Source organism: Schistocerca serialis, chromosome 5 (assembly GCF_023864345.2).
Source record: "Schistocerca serialis cubense isolate TAMUIC-IGC-003099 chromosome 5, iqSchSeri2.2, whole genome shotgun sequence".
NCBI lineage: Eukaryota > Metazoa > Arthropoda > Insecta > Orthoptera > Acrididae > Schistocerca > Schistocerca serialis.
The window spans coordinates 748629646-748648377 of NC_064642.1; the positions used below are offsets into that span (position 1 = coordinate 748629646).

An 18732-nucleotide genomic window follows, 5' to 3' on the forward strand; every position below is an offset into this window, starting at 1 on the left:
TCTTCTATATTGGGCCTTCAGCCGAGGTTTTATATAACCTGAATTAATGTCCCTCTCTTGCCCTTTAGTCGTAAGATTGTTATTCTTATATGGGGCTTTTAGCCGAATTTTACATCGAATCTTTTAAGACCTTAAGCCGTTAAATTATTGAGTTGATGTGTGGCCTTCAGCCGAGTTTTAATATCTTGTCTTGCTCTTAAGGCATAAGATTGTGGTGCTTTTGTATGAGCCTTCAGCTGAATTTTGCATTCAATGTTTTAAGATAAGGCCTTATGGCTTTTGATTGAAACTTCTTATCGCTTAATATGCGACCTCCAGCCAAGTTCCATTAAAATTAAATTGCTAAGGCCGTCAGCCCATTTGATTGAAGATTTAAAAAATATTCTTGGAGGAAACCTCGAGAAGAATCTTGTATTTCAATTTTTGCTTAGGTCTTGTGTGTTCCATTTTAAGTCTGGCCTTCAGCCGATCTAAAGTTAATCAAGAAGGTCGATTAAAGTTTTGAGTGTTTTGCATTCTTGTTGTAATATTGTGTGTTGATAAATAAAGTTTGTATGCTGAGTGCAAATGACAGGAACTTAATTTTGGCCCCTTTCCGTAACCTAATCCGCTCTGGCCTGCTAGCTCAGGCATTTCAATTCAGTTTCGACTTCTTGTTGCAAGGTCTTCCTTTGAAAATGTGCAACACGTTGAAAATGTTTGGACAGTCGAGACAAGTTCAACCTAACACCAATACAAAAGTCCACATAGAACGAAGTATGCAAAAGTAGAAGAAGCAGGAAATCGAGTAAGACTACTAGTACTAGGTAAATACAAACCCAGTTCTGAAACGTAACACCTAAGGTATTTCTAAAACTTACCTCTGTAGCGTTTGTCCACCTGGGATTACATTTCACGATCGGGAATCGACAGTGGAGAACCATATAGCAGAGTAGACGATGTTCGATCGTACATTAAGGACTGTGACCGCTTACGTAGCAGTACTGTACCTGAGTTGGTCCTGAAACAAATACGAAAAGGAAAATCAAATTACTGTCACAAATCTTAATGACTGACAATAGGACACAAATTTAACATTGTAACAAGTGAGCTTATTCCCCGAATTAAATAAACCAAGTTCGCTTTCGGAATAATGAGTTTCAGGTACAAAAGGTCATAGAACAAAATAATGTGTTTGGGAAGCTGATCTCTCATAGCCGTTCTATGTGTTTACAAACGTCAATCCCACTTCTGATGATGTGTTTCGTCAAATCAGATATGTGCTTAATTTTTTCTTTTTTCCTCAGAAGTTGCTTAACTCTGCCTCTTCATTATCTGGTGACTACAACTGCATAATCGACACATTTACAAATGTTTTTCATAGTGTATTGCGGAGGGTGTGCGACTTGGTAGCATGGGTCACTCCACCCTCTCTACCTGCCTTCGGGTTCTTTACGCGTGGGGCGTACGAGAAGGACGAATTTCTTGTTCCTTCTCGAAGTGATTGAACCCTTCTGCTATTACCAATGTATTTCAACTAGCTCGTCCCATTTGAGTTTGCGGAGCATTCTAGCTCACTGGACAAACCATTAACGAATAGCACAACTCGGTACTGGATCATCGTAACGCATTCTGATAATCTCACGTGATGAGAATTACAGTCTGGTAACTAGAAGAATTCGTCGGTCTATAAGTGAAATCACTTTAATTAAATGCAAATAAGTGTTACACCTTTTATGGGATTAAGTGACCATGATCGTGCATGTAAAGGGTAAAGCAGTCGGACTGTTGTCCTCGTTTCTGAAGGTAGCATTATAGTAAACTGAGAAAATAAATCTGTAAACGGGGTTCGAACGTAGGTTCATTTAGTAACAGCAATAGCGCGTGATCAGATGAAGAACTGTCGCCAGCCAGCCGGAGTGGCCGAGCGGTTCTAGGCGCTACAGTCTGGAACCGCGCGACCGCTACGGTCGCAGGTTCGAATCCTGCCTCGGGAATGGATGTGTGTGATGTCCTTAGGTTAGTTAGGTTTAAGTAGTTCTACGTTCTAGGGGACTGATGACCACAGCAGTTAAGTCCCATAGTGCTCAGAGCCATTTTGAACTGTCGCCAGTCCAGATCGAACCAATTCTGAGTAATTTTTAATAATTTTTCCTTTCTTTACATTCGGAATTCAGAACGAAAATGTGAATACATAATATTGGTATCAGGCAAGAAGATGTTAGGCAACGCCAATCACTCACAGTCTTCTTAAAATCCCCTGCTGTTAAGCACGAAGAAGGTAATAAAACTTTCCACACTATAACGTTCACTAACCGACCAACTTAATAAACGAATACCTCTTTAATGAAAATTAATCTGTAACTGATAAAATCTATTTCAAGGGTATGGTGATTCTAGAAACGTTATAGCATCCAACAACACTTTTTGAAGCAGTGGAGGTCCTGTTGCTATATGTCTGTAGGTGTAACCTTAAAATACCTTACACGTGACCCTTAGCTGGTCCCTACGTGCAACATTACAGTACCCTATACTTGACTGCTGGGTGGTGCTAAGCAAGTGACAGCATTGACTGCTAGACAATTGTCGTAGTAAAACACATCACTGTGGCTCCTATCGTCAACAACGGTTAGTGACTAAAGATTTGGAGATTTGGGGCCTAGTACAAGAATTTTACAGATTAATATAGAAGGTATTCTCAACTCTAAATGCCAATATTCATCAAAAATAGGAAATAATGTTGAGGCGATCGCTATCCAAGAAATACATGCAATTGATGAAGATATAGGAACCTATAGGATTGGCACATGTATAAGCACTACTATACAGGCGAAGTCGTTATAAAAACTGGAGATCTACAAACATCCAGCAATTCAGTGCCATTTGAAGTTCTTCACCCACACACCACCCAACTAGTCATACGAGTAACTTCAACAGCCGCCACGAGTAATGGAAGTATAGTGCCAACGACTCCAACGGAGAAGGTTTGATCTCATGGGCAGATTAACAAAATATCCACATAATTTTTGATGCCAAGGATCGATCCACATTTAGATCAGTTGCAGCGACGCAAGAGTGCATTCCTGACCAATCTTTTGTAGCTTCAGACGACAACCGCCAACCATTAGCAACCACACTTATTCTGTCTGACTTCCCACACAGTCAGCACCACCGAGTAATACGGAAGCAGGCTTGCAGATCCCACCCGTAAATTTCATTCCCCAGCTCACGCTGGAACTTTCATGAAGCAAACTGGTCCAAATCCTCTAAAAACCTTGCTAATGTCTTGGGATAGATTTCTCCTGTAAGCAAGAATTACAAACGATTTGTAGCTGCAGTATAACAACAGTAAGGGAGTTTATTCCCAGACGACACAGGAAGCGAGAAACTATACGGGGACTCCCTCTCAACTGAAGAATTACAAACGATTTGTAGCTGCAGTATAACAACAGCAAGGGAGTTTATTCCCAGAGGACACAGGAAGGAGTTCATTTCTGCATTGTCCGAGTCAGTGAGAAACTATACGGGACTCCCTCTCAACTGGAGCCCAAGAAATAACAGATGAACTGCTACATAGCCTTGACGAGACGCGCCGCCAGCAATGGCTGGACACTTCTGAAAACCTGACTTCAAACAATGAAGTACATAAGCCTGGTCTCTGTTACGAAACTCCGGAGGTGGAAATCGAGTAAGAAGCAATGAAAATCTCATAAAGCCAAATACAGTTGCTGCTCACATTGTCCAAACATCTTAACTAGCTACATCCTTAACTCACGCCATACAAGTGAAACGAGATCTGAGAACCATGATAGCAGGATGTTCGCATCACAGCACAAATTCTTTCCCATTTTTTTATAAGGTATTAGACCATTCCAGTTTTTCTTTATGGCGTACACCCAGAATTCCTTCTGCACTGTGGTCAATATGCTAAAATATTTTTTCCAATATTCTGCAAACATGATCCATTCCATGACTTATGAAACAGACCAAAATCATCGGTATTTGAAGACCAGGTAACCCCAACAGAAAACCTCAAAGTCGCCGTCCTAATGCCATTTTGAGTATGAAGTACAAATTACTTGAGAGGCTCCTGTGTAACAGAATACATACTGAGATACTCGAAAAGATTTCTGTTGAGCAGGCCGGTTTCCGACGAAACCGTAGTTGTATGGATCAAGTACTTTCTCTGACAACTTACATACAGGCTAGGTTTCAGAAGCAAGTAAAAACCTCTGTCACATTTATTGATCTGTCTGCAGGTTATGATACCATACAGGGGCAGGGTGTTTATAAGCTGCTCCTCATAATACCCTGCAGAAGAATACCAGCCGGCCGGAGTGGCCGAGCGGTTCTAGGCGCTACAGTCTGGAGCCGCACGACCGCTGCGGTCGCAGGTTCGAATCCTGCCTCGGGCATGGATGTGTGTGTTGTCCTTAGGTTAGTTAGGTTTAAGTAGTTCTAAGTTCTAGGGGACTGATGACCTCAGCAGTTAAGTCCCATAGTGCTGAGAGCCATTTGAACCATTTGAAGAATACCACAACTTCTTAACAATATGTTTATTGAAAGACCGCTTCAGATCATTATTGGCAATGCCATTAGTCACCAGAAGACGTTTAAGAACAGTCTACCTGAAGTTTCAGCCTTGGCCCCGCAATGCTATTTAGCTTGTATGTTGGGAACATGCGAGCCACTCCGTCCAAGAAGATCGGTTATGCTGATGATTGGGTGATAGCACCACAGTATAAATAAGTCAAGATCACTGAAGACATATTAACAAAAGATTTAATGGTGATAGGACAATATTTTCATAAGCAGCAGCTGCCAGTTCATGAGGACATACCTTCCATCTGAATCAACAAACTCCGTTGTAGACATTCCCCACACAGAACAGCTAGCGATCTGGTGGACCGTAACTTCAGTTTCCACAAGCTTCGACGAAATAATAGTATAATAATACTCCATCACAGCTTCGTAGCTTTCTCCAAGTCAGTAACCAACCATGCAAACTAGATCTGCCCCAGAGGACATGGAGTACTCTCAACAGGATCCGGACTTACGGTAGGAGATGTGGTGGCCTGTTATACACATGCGGCAAGACTATCAATGTAGAATGCATCTGTAGCTTTCCAAGACGACCAGAAAACGGGTGTGTCACACACTGAAAGCCACCGTGATTTCAGAGCTCTGGTAGAGACTAAATTGCGATCCGTCTGCCTGATCGCCAGACCGTGAGATTTTTGCATTTCTTCCATGGCCGCGATCGATTGACAGGTGCCGCCTTACGCCTCACCTCCTCCGCACACATCTCGCTAGCTGCAAGTTACATCACCGCACGAAGCAAACAGGGTAACGTACTGCCGCTCTGGCATTGTCAGGGCGTACAGATCTCAATCGCTCTCAGCTGCACCTATGAAGAGAAACTACACTAGATTTGATCAAGCAAAGTCTGCTCAGCGTGAGTTCAATTCAGATAGCGTTATCCACATTTTTAGGCCCAGGGTACTTGACTCAATTCTGCACCCAGGATCCTTCTCAATTGTAGTCTTAAACCACCTGTTACTTGTTTACGGTATTCAGTCAATAACTTGTTTAGCATAATATATGTCTCTTTTCTTCTTTTGAAAAATATTGTTAGAACACTAAAATTATGCCAAAACAATCAATCATTTAAACAGTCCCCACCAGCGTTGACTTTCAACATGTTTGAAGTCAAATATTTAATGCGTTAACTCATTTGTCAAGTAATCACACGTTTGGAGTTCGTTTATGCATGACAGTTATATTCTTTGAAGAATCGGGGATTTACTGGTACGAAAGAAAACTAACGAACACATGTTATATCATCAAATGCAAGCTGTTCATCTTCCGCAGCTCGTGGTCTAGTGACCAGCGTTGCGGGTTCGATTCCCGGCTGGGACGGGGTTGTTTTCTCTGCCTGGGAACCGGGTGCTTGTGTTGTCCTTATCATCACCATTCGTGACCGTGGCTTATTCGGACTGTGTAAAAATTGGACTGTGTAAAAATGGGGACTTCGTATGGGCGCTGATGACTGCGTAGATGAGCGCCCCACAAGCCAAACATCATCATCATCAAATGGCTCTGAGCAGTATGGGACTTAGCATCTGAGGTCATCAGTCCCCTAGAATTAGAACTACTTAAACCTAACTTACCTAAGGACATCACACACATCCATGCCCGAGGCAGGATTCGATCCTGCGACCATAGCAGTCGCGCGGTTCCGGACTGAAGCGCCTAAAACTGCTCGGCCACTAGGGCCGGCCATCATCATCATCCGAACTCTCCAGGCAACCAGCGATGCTCGAAGGATCCGGCTGACTACGTCATGTCACTTTCGACAATAGAAGCTCTGACAACGAGTGTGCGGAAAGACCTGTCGTAATCTTCTCAGCTGGCCATGTACGCGCCAGTAACAACTCATTTTCGAGGGTGAGGGAAAGACTAGCCCGTCACATGGAGGCTGAATAACGCCTCCTTCCCGTGATACCGATCCTGGCGTGCCCAACAATTACAGGAAGGCCACACAGGCGTAGCTGGGGTATGGTGTATTGCAAACTATCGTTGGAGTAACGCACAGTGCTTACAAGGGAAACTGTCGATCGCAACCCCTCAGATTTAGTGGTGGTCAGATGGCTCAGTTTGTAGCCAGTCAAAAACTGAACGCATATCAAGCACGGAAGCCAGGAAGAAGGAGTGCTGAACGGTGAAGAGAAGGCAAAATAAAAGCAGTGAAGGATCCAAGTTTACCAAGTGCAATGTCGAGAGAAATTGAACATCCGTGGCGTCGTGGCTATGTGGTTACGGTGTTGGACTGTGAGACAAGACGTGTTCAAAACTCTCACGTGCCATTTATTTTTATCTTATTTATTACTTTTTGTCTGTCTGGTCACTGAAATGATTGTTCTCTTTCTGCAGTCTTGGCAGTTGTCATACTACACATTGGTTATAGAATATGAGTTATGTGGTAAAAATACGTTACCGTCGCAAGTAAATGTGATGAATAGTGAGAACAGACGAGATGCCACATAACAGCTCACAGAAATAAAAACAACAAATAAACGGGTGTAAATGATGTTACGACGGAGGAGTTCAGGAGGCAAGACTTCCATAACGGGACGCAACTTCAAAAACGTTTTGACAGAGCAAATGGCAACTGTGTGATTGCGAAACTGTTGCGTTCATTTGTTGCAGCTTATGTGACAAACTATTATGTTTTCATCTTTCCCTTGGGAGTGATTGCATTCTAGCCGGCCGGTGTGGCCTAACGGTTCTAGGCGCTACAGTCTGGAACCGCGCGACCGCTACGGTACCAGGTTCGAATCCTGCCTCGGGCATGGATGTGTGTGATGTCCTTAGGTTAGTTGGGTTTAACTAGTTCTAAGTTCTAGGGGACTGATGACCTCAGCAGTTAAGTCCCGTAGCGCTCAGAGCCATCTGAACCATTTTTTGCTAAGTCCCATAGTACTCAGAGCCATTTGAATCGCTTTTGATTACATTCTCATTCATACGAACACCTTAACCGGGCAAGGAGGTGTATCTCATTCACTCACTAGGTGTACAAACTAGTCCTTTCGTATCACACACGTACTGTCGTATATGACAAACTAGGCGTGTTTGCCGGTAGAGGATTCAGTTGACTTGTTGCCTCGTCAGCACTTAATCACGACCCCGTCACCCTTTCACTCTATGATTTATTGTACTTTTTGTTCTTGAACCGTTCACTATTTTTATTTTCCTTTTTCTTCACAGTTCAATACACCTTCTTCCTGTTTTAATGCTTGATCTGTGTTCATTCTTTTGACGAGTCCTCTTGTCAGTAAATCTTAGGGGGAGGTGGGTGGATTGGGGAGTTTCCCTTGTTAGGAAACATTATGCGGGATACGTGTATACTGAGATTCTGCTGGAGCTACAGTAGTGATCTGTGCTCGTACGGAATGCCGTAGAGCGAAACTGACGTGCACGTAGTTGGTTCGTGGGCCGGTGGAACCAGGAAAACTGCCCACGTGTGAAACAGCCAACTACCTATAGAGCGAGAGAACCTCACCAGATAGTGGGGCTATTTTTAATGCGGCCGGCCGAGTTTACTGGAAACGCGCGCGTTTACAGACGCAGGACCAGATGTGCGGCCGAGCGCGGATTCCGGTATCAGTCACTGCCCCATGCTGCTGGGCCAGCATTTCCCAGCGTCTGCGCTTTAAGCATTCGGACGTCTCTCTCTCTCTCTCTCTCTCTCTCTCTGTCTAATGCAGTCGAGCGCATACTAACGGACGTGACTGCTCATGTTCCTCTTTGCAGTAGCAGTAGCGGTGTTAAGAACACTCAAAACGCTCTTTGTGTGAAGTCAGGAGTTTACGATCGACAGAGGTGGGGACTGGAAGTGATACACTCTGTCTCGAGACACTAGAGATCTTAGATGTACTTCTCGTAATGTATGCCTGGTGAGACTCTCGGGAATCTAAACACACTTCTGACGTCCCGAATCCGTGACAGTCCGAGAGTCTGAGAAATACAACGAGACCTGGCTCCTAGGGAATGCGCGAACAGGCCGATGCGTCAGCGAGCACGTGGCCTTCTTTTCACACCGTACAGTGTACGAGCACGGTGTCAGCCTGCAACGTTAAACACACGAGGGAAATTTAGCCATTCCCTTTTATCTCTATCTTTCATTTGGCGTCAGTGGAAATATCTGCAGTCCGTAGGGAAGAAGAGCTCATGCTTACTTGGCAGGTGAGGCAACCTGTGCCCCATCCAGAAATACAACGTTATCGCAACTAGAGTGCTGCAACGCTCAGTGTTTGACCGGTCACGGCTCGCCTGTTGATGGGGGGACCGAGCCGCTCGTGTCCGGCCCCACACGACTCGGCTCGGTCACGTACTCGCCCCATGTCTGATGTCCGGATTCCGGACACGCGGATAACCGAGCGTGACCGGTCACCGCTGACGTCTCACCTCGCCTCGCCCCGGCTCGCTGCTCTGTACTGTACTGTACAAATCCAACGCCTCTCTCTCTCTCTCTTTCTATTTCTCTCTCTCTCTCTCTCTCTCTCTCTCACACACACACTACATATTTATCTCTGTGTCTCTCTCTCTTTAAATACAAAAGTAACGTTTCCAAGAACGGGAACGTAACACAGCTAAATTCATAGAGCACTTTCTTTTATAATGTTTACTCCCGTCTTCCTAACGTCCGGCCATCCTGATTTAGGTTTTCCGTGATTTCCTTAAATCGCTCCAGGCAAATGCCGGGATGGTTCCTTTCAAAGGGCACGGCCGACTTCCTTCCCCGTCCGTCCCTAATCCGATGAGACCGATGACCTCGCTGTCTGGTCTCCTTCCCCAAAACAACCAACCAACCTAACGTCGGGGAATTTTGTTGTAAATAAAACATTGATCACAATAGACCAATCTGTGTTAATTTAATGTGTTGTAAGCGTCATATAGTGCATCTGATTATGCGAATCAGTCCACATATCAACTCTCGCGGCAAATGTTTTATTAATAACTTCCGCCGGCCGATGTGGCCGAGCGGTTCTAGGCGCTATAGTCTGGAACCGTGCGACCGTTACGGTCGCAGTTCGAATCCTGCCCCGGGCATGGATGTGTGTGATGTCCTTTGGTTAGTTAGGTTTAAGTAGTTCTAAGTTCTAGGGGACTGATGACCTTAGAAGTTAAGTCTCATAGTGCTCAGAGCCATTTGAACCATTTAATAACTTCCGCAATAACAGAAGACGTTATGTTGTTTCGTATTGCATCAGCTTGTTCTTTGACATGTCTGCTTATAGTAGAGGGATGTGGCACGACATCTGCCACGTTAACTTCTCCATAATGGGCACCTAGATGTATTAATTTTTGGCCTAGTTCTCTGAAACCACCAGAAACGGCATTAAAAGGTCTCATATCTTTAGCACACATTGCAACACACTTTGCTGTAATACTATTTTTTATTATTGCCGGTATTCCTGAAGGAGCTGTATCTTTGTGAGGTTTGTTGCAACTGTATTTCTTTAAATGAGTGGTTCCCGAATGGAAACACAATAATGTGGAGCAGTTTATGCACGATACGTACCCAGTAGACGCACTGTTTTCGTCTACAACCAACAAAAATATGCTCCATACTTGGCTTTTCAGACCTTCCCGTCTCTTCAATGTGTAAACATTGGTTTCAATCTTACGTCTTACTGCACTGGCTTCCCCGCACTGCATGATTACAGAGAGAGAGAGACACCTCAAATGAGAAGACCGTACTGGCTGCGGTCTCACACGGATAATGACACGTGTAATGTGTTTGAAGTTACGTGCTACGTATTCGGTCACGGCTTCTACGCCCGGTCACTAGAACTAGTGCGGGCAGCCTATCCAGTTAGGGTGTGCTCGCCCCATCTCGTATTTTGTGCTCGCTTACTCGGTCATGCAGGACTCTAATCGCAACTGCATGGTCTATGTCGGCACGCCTTACGGCCGACACACGTTCCCACGGGAACCACCTATTCACAGCCCCTGTCCATTATGCTCCCGTTCCTCCTCAAAGATTCCCAGCGGAGGTCGGACATATTTTTGCATCCGCACTGAAGAAGGTGGATCCATTGCCCAGCTTATCAATTGCATGAATGTGTGGTGTCTGTTCTTTCTGACGTGTCCGAAAGAATAGACAACAACACGCATTCATATAATTCATATAAACGAGTTTGAAAGAGAGCAGATTGTTATGGCCTGTCTGCTGGAACCACACTTATCTGAAAGAGCAGAGCTGGTAGCCTGATCCTAAGCCACTGTAACTACTATGCAAAGCGGCTGATGAGTAGTCGACAGGACGTGGGAGGTCCTCTCCCCAGCGCAGAACGTGGAGTTTTGCATAGCAGTCTGTGGCAGATCCATTGACAGAATACAATCGTGGCGCAGGCGCAAGTATTTCGGAGCACACCTTATTAATGTTCTAAGGCAAGATGATCTTTATTACTTGGTTGCTATACTGGATACACTCTGACTTCATTCATTGTCAGTAGTTAATGCTCTTGCTTGTGAGCTCTACTGCAGGAACAGCGGTAAACTTTACCTGCGTTCAAACGAGTCATGCGTGGGTGTACTTATTTGTCTTGAGTCAGCCGTCTGAACTTTTGACATATTCCGTCACACATAGTCGTAGCACGGAGTCCAATTGGATTGGCAGACCAGCAAACGGGTCCAACTGCACACAGGAATCCACCGGGGTTTCAGAGGCTCATAGGGAAGTACGTGCGTTCCGAATTATCCGAACGCGAGACCGCGTACTTGCATTTTTCGGGTGCGCACCATTAATGACAGTTTGCTATCAACACGCGTATGGAGAAGAAATTGGATGAGGCGCTAAGGAAACAATTTCAAATGCAGCGAACGCAACAGAACCAGAAACAAATTCGGACGGGACGGATAACTGTATACCGTTAGCAGCGAGCGGAGGACATGGTGAGATGAACGTCGCATTTTCTCGAAGCCGAGGAGACAACACAAATGAGGGGACGCCGAACGAGGACATCCAGATATTTTCCGTAGGACAGAAGTTGTCTACGAAACGCCATTTGATTTCCAACACTTCTTACAAGTCCGAAAATTCGAAATTTTCCGAGATGAGGGTAATTGTACTCACCCACGCACTGGAATATCACAAATTGACCTCTCTTTACCTCCAAATTGGCCTTTAAAATACAAATTAGACTGCATTTGTGGACACTTGCAAGGGTCAGTTGCGGGGAAAATTCGTGGAATAACAGCGACGTTTAGAAGTTACCAGGAGTGCAAGGACTGTTTCATAAATATCTACTGGTCCAAGGAGACACAAGAACGTATAAAGTACGAGATGGCAAAGATTTCGAGAGATCAAGATACAAAAGCCCAAACAAGTTCCTTGATACAATGATTGACGTACCATGCTCTACCGGTGAAACCATACATCACTGTTACACCAAACTTCCGCCAGCGGCCGGCCGCGGTGGCCGAGCGGTTCTAGGCGCTACAGTCTGGAACCGCGCGACCGCTACGGCCGCAGGTTGGAATCCTGCCTCGGGCATGGATGTATGTGATGTCCTTAGGTTAGATAGGTTTAAGTAGTTCTAAGTTCTAGGGGACTAATGACCTCAGCAGTTAAGTCCCACAGTGCTCAGAGCCATCCGTCAGCGTATCAACAGGTATTAGCTGGCAGGTGTAATGTGGAACTCAGTACTTTGAGTAACACTCTTTACGAATTAGAGTACGCATTCCGAGCAACAGTATCAGAGAACATAGAAGAAACTTTGAGAGATACGTCGCAGGCCTTGTGCCGCGTCTACAACATAACACTTATAATAATAGGAATGGAAATGTACGAAATGGAACGCCTTACGGAAACCATTCACGGTCGGAAAATTTCGGGAGCAATGTAGTTGAACAACAAAGAGACTGGAATCGGAACCCCGATAGTTATGTACTACGCAACATAGCCTGGAATGAAAGAAGGAATGAAGGATACGGACCACAAAACAACGGATGGCGAAACAATTGATCCGGTTTCAATGATAATGGAAGATTTGCGCGAATGAACAATGGAGAAAACGGAAGTGGAGGTCAAGTCAAGGAAATTGAGAATCGGGGACCGAACCCAGGACATGGGGCGCGAGAAAATGACAACCAACATCAGTGACTAGCTGAATATGCGGAAGAGGCACAAAACGCATCTGCAGCTGAACTCGGACCTAGCCTCATCAATGTTATTAGATACGACGATACTGAAGAAACAGTGCTGGAAGAAAGAAGGGGGTTCACTCATAATGATGTGCATGCAATTATGGTAACCATACGAGGAAAGAAAATTAGAGCAATCCTGGATAGTGGTAGTGAGATTTCGGCCATCGCGGAAGGGACTTATATACAGTGTAAGGGACTGCAAGACTGTGCGGAACTATCGTTGACGAGATTAAGAATAAATGGAGCAATAGTAGGGAAGGTAACTGAAGTGAACATGCAGTCTAGGCTAGAGCTACTTTGTCAAGGTCACCTGCTGGCGGGAAACTTCCTGATCTTGCCAAAACTGACAACTGAGTTAACTATCGGAACCGATTTTCTAAGCGAGTAGAACGCAATATTGGATCTAGGACGTGGTACAGCGACATTAAATAAGAATAAAAGCATCATGCTTCGATTCATTGATCGAGCCATATGGGCGCAAGTCCCGGCGAGGCGCGTAAACTCAGAAGACTGGCATTTACGAAAGTCGAAATCAGTGTCGAGAGATGAAAAGGATTGCCACTATGACCCAGAGGACACCGAGAGCGAGATCTGTCATGCGATACAAGAGAGGGTTTGTGGTACTGACAGTATTACCGAAGAGGAGGGGCAGAACTACAAACCACATTACGTAACAACATTGAAGTGTTCCTACCTAAGACAGGAGCCATCAATAATTTCCAGTATGCATTCCGTGTCAAAGAACATCAGAAGTTCATCGTCCCACCTTATCCCATTCCCATCGCATACAGAGAGAAAGTTCGGACAGAAGTACAGAGGATGCTGCAAGAAGGGATCATTGAAACCGGTGTGTCCACATACAATAACCCACTGCCGGTAGCTGAAAAGAAGGATGGGTCGATACGTCTGAGACTTTATTCGAGGCAAATCAACACGATAAACTGCCGGAAACAGACCGTCCGGAGGAGGTAGAAGATCTCTTGCAAAGATTTCATGGCGTCAAAGTGTTTTCATCCATTGACCTCCATTGAAGTTTCTATTAAACCATTCATGTCGTCAATATAAGGCTTTTGTAGTTCAAGGACACTGCTATCAGTTCCGGCGACTGCCCTTTGGCCTCAATATATCGCCTGCAGTATTCATTAGGAGGCTGAACGGAAATTTGTTGGAAGGTCTGAAAAACGACATCACGTCCTATGTTGATGAAATCCTCATCGGAAAACCCTCTTGGGACGAACACAATAAGGTCCTCGGCGAACTACTCGGAACACTAAGGCAACATGGTGTCACAATTAATTTGTAAAAATCTTTTTCTGGAACGAGGAAGTTGAATTTTGTTGGGCACGTGATTCTGGCAGAAGGGATTGCACCTCATCCTTAAAAACTCAGACCAGGGAGCACCTCAGAGGGTTCTTGGGCGTCGTAAAATTTTATAAGAAGTTTGTTAGAAAGAAGGAGAATGGCACACCATGAGTTTGTGCCTTAACAGGAAAGAAGACACCGTGGGTATGGGACGAGGCAGCGTATCACGAATTCCATTCGCTTAAACAGGCCCTTGTGGAGGCATCTATCCTACCTGACCCTGACTTAACAGCGGATTTTTGCATGTAGACTGATGCAGCGAAAACAGGTCTCTTCGTAGTAAGATACCAACAAATTATGGAAGAGGGGACATTAGTAAACAAGATCATAGCATTTGGGAGCTGGGTCCTTACAAAGGGCGAAATGATTACTCAGTAACTGAGTTGGAGGCATTGGCTATGGTGTGGGCTTTCAAAAAATTCAAATATTTCCTGCTTGGACACAAGACCTACGTCTTTACAGACCACAGTGGGTTGATATTCTTGCTGTCGGCAAAATTGGGACACGATAGGCTGACACGGTGGGTTTTATTCCTCCAGCAATTTGAAATCAGCATCACACATGTACCTGGAAAAACAAATGTAATTACGGATGCACTTTCACGTTCACCGCTTGGCAGACCAGATGCAATGGGAGAAGATGCGGAGGATAGTCACTTTAGTCTATTCTATATACGGGGAGTCGCTTTCGAGAAATTAATGACTGCATCATTAGGGGATGTAAGAAGAGAGCAGGATAATGATCCGAAATTGAAGAACCGCCAGGAAGTCGAATTACGAATGTTCTACCTTGTAAGTGAGGGGATCTTATTCCACCGACGAAACGCAACCAGCAAGGTATGGAGCCTTTGTATACCAGACGAGTTAGTTAATATTATACACACACGTAAGTTATTGTCACTTCGGACCACGGAAATGCTTCTTTAAATTGAAGGACCTGCGTCATTAAAACAAAAAATGGAAAGATGGATAAGGAAGGTTCTATCCGTATGGAAGACTTGTGAGAAGGCAAAACCAGACAGCCAGACAATGAAGGCACCCCTCCATCCAGTCGTTCCAAACAACTGCGACATATGGCGGCCGTGGACTTTATGGGACCGCTCCCGGTCACTCGGCGTGGTTTCCGATACATTTTAGTAGTCGTTGAATTAACATCCAGGTTTGCTACATTTACACCGTTACGAGGAGTCATGGCAGTCACTGTTTGCAAAGCGTTAACGAAAGACTTCCTATCGCAAGTAGGCAGGGTGAACAAAATTATTATAGATAACGGGGCTCAATTCACTTCATAACGATGGAGGGAAACTCTGGAGAGATATAGGATGGCACCTATTCACATATCGGGACATCACCCAAGTTCGAACCCCGCCGAACGATGGATGAAGGAACTAAGGAATCTGTGTCGTATCTACCGTCATCGACCGCACAGCAAATGGGACGTGATGTTGCGGGATTTCCAAAATGTCGTGAATGAACTTCCACGTATTTCAACTCTCTTAGCACCGGTAACTGTGTTGAAGAACAGAGACCCACCAGAGAAAGTGCAGGAGCTAGTGAAACTTCCCCGGCGGAAATAGATTCCGCACCGAGAGATAATCGGGATGGCGCTAGAAATTATTCGGGAAGCTGGAAGGAGAACGAAGGAGCGAGCACATAAGAAGGCTCGGGTCCGTGAATTTCGCGTTGGGCAGAAGGTTCTCGTCATATCGTTTAGGCTCTCAAACAAACAGAAGAAACAGTGCCAGAAGTTCTTCAACGTGTATAATGGACCGCTTCGCATACGCCATGTCGCGCGTGAGAATGCGTATGAGCTGGAGTTTCTGAGCTCTGGACGATCGGCAGGAGTGCATCACATATCGCACCTTAAACCCTTCATTGAATAAAGCTGGAGGTCACGATAGCAGCTGTTACAGCAGGAGGAAGGAGAAGAGAAGAAAATAGAAAGGGGGACATACGATTGCAATTTCCTTTTCTGAACAAGCCACAGATAGTTTAATGGTCGGTGACAGCCGAACATAAGTATAGTAGCGTAAGTTATGTTTAGTTATAATAGCTTTAAAGACAAGTCATTTCCTTAGATCTTTTTGTGTTTCACCATGGTTATTAGTACAGGAACTTCTCCCATTCTCCCCTAGTCGTAAGAGTGCGGCAGTGCAGAATTTCACTGTACAGGTATTTCTTCGTAACACGTATCATATTGATAGATGTATAGATGATCATCCCAAGGCTAACTAATTACAACTGTTGAGAATAGAAATGTGCCGATTTCACGACGGAAACTTTGTTGTTTATTTGAGTCTTATTCACGCGAGTTAATACGCTCTCACAGCAGTTTTGCAGTTTGCACGGAACGACAGAATCAGATGTTACGACAACGATAGAATTTTATGTCTTCAAATCTGAAACAAGTGCACGAGTATTGAGGACGGAATTCTTCTCATAACATCTTGGAGTTCAGCTACAATCATATTTCTTCTGTTTATTGTGTCTTCATTGCAGTAAACGCCCTTGTATGATTCGGTATATACACTGCTCGCCTTTAAAATTGCTACAGCACGATTATGACGTGCTACAGACGCGAAATTTAACCGACAGGGAGATGCTGTGACATGCAAATGATTAGCTTTTCAGAGCATTCACAAAAGGTTGGCGCCGGTGGCGACACTTACAACCTGCTGACATGAGGAAAGTTTCCAACCGATTTCTCATACGCAAATAGCAGTTGACCGGCGTTGGCTGGTGAAACGTTCTTGTGACGCCTCGTGTAAGGAGGAGAAATGCCTACCTTCACGTTTCCGATTTTGATAAAGGTCGGATTGTAGCCTATCGCGATTGCAGTTTATCGTATCACGACATTGCTGCTCGCGTTGGTCGAGATCCAATGACTGTTAGCAGAATATGGAATCGGTGGGTTCAGGAGGATAATAGGGAACGCCATGCTGGATCCCAATGGCCTCGTATCACTAACAGTCGAGATGACAGGCATCTTATCCGCATGAATGTAACGGATCGTACAGCCACGTCTCGATTCCTGAATCAACAGATGGGGACATTTGCTAGACAACAACAGTTCCGCGACGTTTTCAGCAGCATGGACTATCAGCTTGGAGACCATGACCGCGGTTACCCTTGACGCTGCATCACAGACAGGAGCGCCTGCGATGGTCTACTCGACGACGAACCTGGGTGCACGAATGGCAAAACGTCATTTTTTCGGTTGAATCCAGATTCTGCTTACAGCATCATGATGGTCGCATCCGTGTTTGGCGACATCGCGGTGAACGCACATTGGAAGCTTGTATTCGTCACCGCCATACTGGCGTATCACCCGACGTGATGGTATGGGGTGCCATTGGTTACACGTCTCGGTCACCTCTTGTCCCCATTGACGGCACTTTGAACAGTAGACGTTACATTTCAGATGTGTTACGACCCGTAGCTCTACCCTTCATTCTATCCCTGCGAAACCCTACATTTCAGCAGGATAATGCACGGCCGCATGTTACAGGTCCTGTACGGGCCTTTCTGCATACAGAAAATGTTCAACTGCTGCCCTGACCAGCACATTCTCCAGATCTCACACCAATTGAAAACGTCTGGTCACTGGTGGTCGAGCAACTGGCTCGTCGCAGTACGCCAGTCACTACACTTGATGAACTGTGGTATCGTGTTGAAGCTGCATGAGCAGCTGTACCTGTGCACGCCATCCAAGCTCTGTTTGACTCAATGCCCAGGTGTATGAAGGCCGTTATTACTGCCAGTGGTGGTTGTTCTCGGTACTGATTTCTCAGAATCTATGCACCCAAATTGTGTGAAAATACAATCACATGTCAGCTCTAGTATAATATATTTGTCCAATGCATACCTGTGTATCATTTGCATATCTTCTTGCTGTAGCAATTTTAATGGGCAATACTGTAATTCGTAGTATAGTGTGTGAGAGTGGCGTCGTTGAGATTAGTTTGCGAGACCCATGGAGGTAATTTGCAGGATGGTCGTGTATTGTCCACGCGAGAGGCGTGTTGACTTTCTTGTGTATTTCGCCGTGGTTTGTGACCATTGCCCAGTGCAGTGCGTCTTCGCTGTGGGCCGATTACTGTCATCGCCAGTGGAGCGATGTATTTGAGGTGCATTTTTGTCTATGGATGTCGGCTTTGGTGCTATGTTTCTCCCGAATGGATATTTTATTCGAGTGTTGTTACACAGATGACCTATCGCGTCTTATGCGATTGTTGTTCATTGTGGTTATTCACGTGTGGTTTTCGCATGTGGTTTTCTGCACTATTGTGCGATGATATTTGTGTGAGCTTTTGCGAGTAGTTCGCAAGCGCCTGGGCGGTAGATCTTGATCGATGGTTTGTGGCATGAGCACGGAATGTGCGAGTCACTTTGGCATGCTTTCGCAGAGTGAGCGAGGAACACCATCAATTTGTGAGAAAGAGAAGAACTAAAGAAATGTAGCTTTGCAGTCAAATGTCGATAATACCATATGCTTTTTTATGTTTCAGCAGGTGGAGTGGAAAATTTGTACACCAACTTGAGAAATTTTTGTGTCAGTTTCAGCAAAAAGAGAACTTTGCACAAGAATTATTTTTCCACACAGTACAGCGAGCAGACTGGTGACGTCGGTACTCACCGAGATGTACGCCATACGCCAGTGTTAGTGCGACCGTAACGA

The 18732-nt window shown here is 45.0% G+C and overlaps 1 long non-coding RNA gene across 1 annotated transcript in view; it reads right to left on the reverse strand.

The window, feature by feature from the left end:
• Positions 1 to 885: 885 nt before the first annotated feature.
• The window catches only part of LOC126481151 (uncharacterized), a 506533-nt gene continuing 488686 nt past the window's right edge, over positions 886 to 18732 (reverse strand). Inside the window, exon 3 of the long non-coding RNA XR_007587518.1 lies at positions 886 to 1000. This is a non-coding gene — a long non-coding RNA (uncharacterized LOC126481151). The remainder of the gene's footprint in view (positions 1001 to 18732) is intronic.